The 6,000-nt window shown below is 39.8% G+C and overlaps 1 pseudogene; it reads left to right on the top strand.

The window, feature by feature from the left end:
• LOC135503903 (sodium-dependent neutral amino acid transporter SLC6A17-like) overlaps positions 1-6,000 on the top strand; it is a 49,882-nt pseudogene that overhangs the window by 21,503 nt on the left and 22,379 nt on the right.

Raw genomic sequence — 6,000 nt, 5'->3', positions numbered from 1 at the left:
GGCTTCGTGGGCCTGTACTACAACGTGATCATCGGCTGGAGTATCTTCTACTTTTTCCAGTCCTTCCAGTACCCGCTGCCCTGGGCAGAGTGCCCCATCAGGGTGGTCAACGGAAGCCAAGCCAGTGAGTACAAAACACGAAATGCTCTCAAAATGTACAGACAACTAATACTAACATGCTAACGTAAATGCGAATGTACGGACAACTAACACTAACATGCTAACGTAAATGCTAATGTACAGACATCTAACACTAACATAATATTCCGTTTTATTTGGAACAGCAAGCCAGATAAAATTAAAAGGGCCTATTTATATAACAAATATGAATTCGGAGGGCAGAAATGATTAAATATTAAAGCATTAGATCCCTCACTAACGGCATCAGTCATACAAAAGTTGTACTTAAATCCAAACTGGTTCTCTAGCAAATTGGTAGGAATGTCTCATCCTATGTTCAAGAAGGGCGTTTTTCCCTTTATTCAGATTACAACTGACCACTTTCGGTTTTTTGAAAAGGAAATCATCTCCAAAATATCGTTATTTTTTAAAACAAGCCTTAGAAAGTTGGTTGCAATTTCAGTTTAATCCACCTGAAAAGACAGAACAAATAATTCAACAAATATTGTGGTTAAATTCAAATATACTAATTGATTTAAAAAAAATATATTTTTCGAAATGTTTAAAAAGGTATAATTTTAGTGAATGACATCATAAATAGGACTGGTGGAGTGATGTCACACATGCAGCTAACACAGACATATGGAAATGTCTGCTCTACCCAAAATTACAACCAACTAATTACAGCATTACCACAAAAATGGAAGAGGCAAGTAGAAGGGGGCAAAAGTAAGGAACTTGTATGTCGGCCCTGTATTAAAGAACATAAAAGGTTAAAGAAAAGTGTGATAAATGAAAACATATACCAATTTCATTTAAGGACCCAAATATAATATAAACTGCTAAATAGTTGTGAAGAGATTTTGGATGTACCCATTCCATGGCACATGGTTTATGAATTGATACGCAAAACAACGCCGGATGCAAAACGTCTAATATTTCAATTAAAATTACTATACAAAATTCTTGCAATGAATAGAATGTTATATATATGGGGATACAATGTTCCCAGCTCTGCAGATTCTGCTGTGAGGAGGCAGAGTCATTAGATCATTTATTTTGGGACTGTCCATATGTAGCTCGTTTTTGGTCACAGGTCCAGGAATGGCTGAAGAATTGCAACATTTACCCAGAACTAACACTGCAGGCAGCAATACTGGGTGATTTGAAAAGCCATAGTCAATCAATCAATCAACAATATAATAATTATTTTAGCAAAAATGTTTATTTTTAATTTACAATCTGTAGAAGCTATGAGAATAGAAAGGTTCAATTCATTTGTGAAGCATCACAGCACAGTTGAAAAATATATGGCAAATAGAAATCCAAAATGGATGGTGTTGAGAGACAGATGGGAGGGGTTGAATGGAGCTGAAGGGTGGGACTAATAACAAGATAACCAAGGTAAAACATACGGGGTCTGTGAAATGTATATAAGTTCTGAACTTTTGTGAAATAGCACAGTTACAAATAGAATCAAACTGGATGGACATCAGAAATAGAGGAAGGACTAAAAACAAACAAAAAATAACTACTGTAAAATAGACTGTCTATGTAAAATGTGTATAAGATGTATAAATTGAAGTTAAATGCCAAAGTGTTAATTAGTTTACTCCAATTGGGGGATCGGTGGTAGGGTTTGCAGGGAATAATAATAAAGGTATTTTCTTTAAAAAGTCTATATAGGTATGTGTATGTATATATGTGTATATGTAGGCATGCGTGTATGGATATATATATTTACCCCAAAAATATATGGGGGATTGGAAATGATGCAGACAATTACATTGATGGAACCAATATTCTTTTCGCAATATTAAGCTGAACCACACCTTTAAAATTAAAATAAAAAACAATAACATGCTAACGTAAATGCTAATGTACAGACAACTAACACTAACATGTTAACGTAAATGCTAATGTACAGACAACTAACACTAACATGTTAACGTAAATGCTAATGTACAGATAAATAATACTAACATGCTAACGTAAATGCTAATGTACAGACAACTAACACGCTAACGTAAATGCTAATGTAGAGACAACTAATACTAACGTAAATGCTAATATGAGGTGAGTGGATGAGCTAAAGGCTAACATAGGGTTCCCTGCCATCACTCTTTGGCGGCTGTCAGCCGCAGGGCATGCTGAATACTCACAGAGACTTGGTCATACGTTCTGACATGATGCAGCATCAGAGCTGCTCTCTCAGACCAGTTAAGGTCTATCCCACCCAGTTTAGATCAGCAGATTTATTTAATGAGGCAAGTCAGTTAAGAACAAATTCTTATTTTCAATGATGGCCTAGAAACAGTGGGTCAACTGTCTGTTCAGGGGCAGAACAACAGATTTGTACCTTGTCAGCTCAGGGGTTTGAACTTGCAACCTTCCAGTTACTAGTCCAACACTCTAACCACCAGGCTACCCTACCTCCCGATAGATGGCAAGTAGACAGACAGACAGACAGATTCACCACCATCTTAGATTTCGCTCTATTTCACAGCTATTTCTAACTCCCCATTTCTCTCCTCCCCCTCTCTCCTCCCCCTCTCTCCTCCCCCCTCTCCTCCCCCTCTCTGCTCTCTCCCCTCTCTGCTCCCCCTCACCTCTCTCTCCCCTCCCCCTCTCTCCTCCCCCTCTCTCCTCTCTCTCCTCCCCCTCTCTCCCCTCTCTCCTCCTCCTCTCTCCCCTTTCTCCTCCTCCTCTCTCCCCTCTCACCCCTCTCTCCTTCCATCTCACCCCTCTCTCCTTCCCCTCTCCCCTCCTTCTCTCTCACCTATCTTATCCCCTTCTCTCTTTCTCCTCCCCCTCTTTATCTTCCACTTTCTCCTTCTCCTCTCCTCCCCCACCCCACACTCCCCTTCTCGCCTCTCCGCTCTCTCCTCCCCCCTCTCCCCTCCTCTTCTAGTAATCGAACCGGAGTGTGAAAAGTCTTCTGCCACCACCTACTTCTGGTACCGGCAGACCTTGAACATCACCAGCACCATCGAGGATAGCGGAGGCCTCAACTGGAAGATGACCATGTCCCTGTTCGGTGCCTGGCTCATTGTCTGTCTGGCAGTGATCAAGGGTATTCAGTCATCTGGGAAGGTAACAGGCCGAGACATATGTACAGTTGAAGTCGGAAGTTTACATACACTTAGGTTGAAGTCATTAAATCTCATTACATACACAAAGTTGACTGTGCCTTTTAAACAGCTTGTAAAATCCCAGAAAATAATGTTAAGGCTTTAGAAGCTTCTGATAGGCTAATTGACATCATTTGAGTCAATTGGAGGTGTACCTGTGGATATATTTCAAGGCCTACCTTCAAGCCCAGTGTCTCTTTGCTTGACATCATGGAAAAATCAAAAGAAATCAGCCAAGACCTCAGAAAAAAAATTGTAGACCTCCACAAGTGTGGTTCATCCTTGGGAGCAATTTCCAAACGCCTGAAGGTACCACATTCTGAAGGTACCACGCCTGAAGGTACCTACAAACAGTAGTACGCAAGTATAAACACCATGGGACCACGCAGCCGTCATACCGCTCAGGGAGGAGAAGTGTTCTGTCTCCTAGAGATGAATGTACTTTGGTGCGAAAAGTTCAAATCAATCCCAGAACAACAGCAAAGGACCTTGTGAAAATGCTGGAGGAAACAGGTACAAAAGTATCTATATCCACAGTGAAACGAGTCCTATGTCGACATAAAAGGGGAGGCTTGCAAGCCGAAGAACACCATCCCAACCGTGAAGCACGGGGGTGGCAGCATCATGCTGTGGGGGTGCTTTGCTGCAGGAGGGACTGGTGCACATCACAAAATAGATGGCGTCATGAGGAGGGGAAAGTATGTGGATATATTGAAGCAACATCTCAAGACATAGGATAGGAAGTTAAATAGGAAGTAGATAGGAAGTTAAAGCTTGGTCGCAAATGGGTCTTCCAAATAGACAATGACCCCAAGCACACTTCCAAAGTTGTGGCAAAATGGCTTAAGGACAACAAAGTCAAGGTATTGGAGTGGCCATCACAAATCCCTGTCCTCAATCCTATAGAACATTTGTGGGCAGAACTGAAAAAGCGTGTGTGAGCAAGGAGGCTGACAAACCTGACTCAGCTACACCAGTTCTGCCAGGAGAAATGGGCCAAATTTCACCCAACTTAAAGTGGGAAGCTTGTGGAATGCTACCCGAAACATTTGACCCAAGTTAAACAATTTAAATGCAATGCTACCAAATACTAATTGAGTTTATGTAAACTTCTGACTCACTGGGAATGTGATGAAAGAAATAGAAGGTTAAATAAATAATTCTCTCTACTATTATTCTGACATTTCACATTCTTAAAATAAAGTGGTGATCCTAACTGACCTAAAACAGGTAATTTTTACTAGGGACGGCAGGGTAGCCTAGTGGTTAGAGCGTTGGACTAGTAACTGGAAGGTTGCAAGTTCAAACCCCCGAGCTGACAAGGTACAAATCTGTCATTCTGCCCCTGAACAGGCAGTTAACCCACTGTTCCTAGGCCGTCATTGAAACTAAGAATTTGTTCTTAACTGACTTGCCTCATTAAATAAAGATAAAATAAAACTTCAACTGTACATACAGTACATATGTGCTTATAAACTGAGTGGTTTGAGCCCTGAATGCTAATGGACTGACAGCTGTGGTATATCAGACTGTATACCACAGGTATGACACAACATTTATTTTTACAGCTTGTTGGTAACCATAGCAATAAGGCACTTCGGGGGTTTGTGATATATGGCCAATATACTCCGCGATGCGTCGTGCACAAGAATATCCCTTAGCTCTGGTATATTGGCCATATACCACACCTCCTCGTGCCTTATTGCTTAAATATACTATCTGAAGGTATATATGGCTCTGGAAAGGTACAGGGTGATTCACGTGATTCTGTGGGGGAGACTTGAAAAACTTGAAAAGGAAACACTGGTATTGTTGAACTTTCTTCTTTGAGGGCTCAAGAGATCTATTCAGTTGCTTATGGAGTGTTAGAGAATACTAGTGTGCTGGAGTTTCTACTGTTTCAAATCCAGATATTTCCCTATAGACTTTTTATTTCCCTAAAGACTTTTTATTTCCCTATAGACGCTGTATAAATATGTGTCCTGTCATGTGTATACGTCTAGTGATTTTCATGAAGAGTTTTATACTGGCTAAACTATGACACTACACTAAACTATACTGGCTAAACTATGACACTACACTATACTGGCTAAACTATGACACTACACTAAACTATACTGGCTAAACTATGACACTACACTAAACTATACTGGCTAAACTATGACACTACACTAAACTATACTGGCTAAACTATGACACTAAACTAAACTATACTGGCTAAACTATGACACTACACTAAACTATACTGGCTAAACTATGACAATACACTAAACTATACTGGCTAAACTATGACACTACACTAAACTATACTGGCTAAACTATGACACTACACTAAACTATACTGGCTAAACTATGACACTACACTAAACTATACTGGCTAAACTATGACACTACACTAAACTATACTGGCTAAACTATGACACTACACTAAACTATACTGGCTAAACTATGACAATACACTAAACTATACTGGCTAAACTATGACACTACACTAAACTATACTGGCTAAACTATGACACTACACTAAACTATACTGGCTAAAACTATGACACTACACTAAACTATACTGGCTAAACTATGACACTACACTAAACTATACTGGCTAAACTATGACACTACACTAAACTATACTATGACACTACACTAAACTATACTGGCTAAACTATGACACTACACTAAACTATACTACACTAAACTATACTAAACTATGACACTACACTAAACTATACTGGCTAAACTATGACACTAC

This window comes from Oncorhynchus masou, chromosome 18 (genome assembly GCF_036934945.1).
Source record: "Oncorhynchus masou masou isolate Uvic2021 chromosome 18, UVic_Omas_1.1, whole genome shotgun sequence".
Lineage (NCBI taxonomy): Eukaryota > Metazoa > Chordata > Actinopteri > Salmoniformes > Salmonidae > Oncorhynchus > Oncorhynchus masou.
Note: the sequence above shows the minus strand (reverse complement) of the source record. Positions and strands in the feature narration are given on the sequence as shown.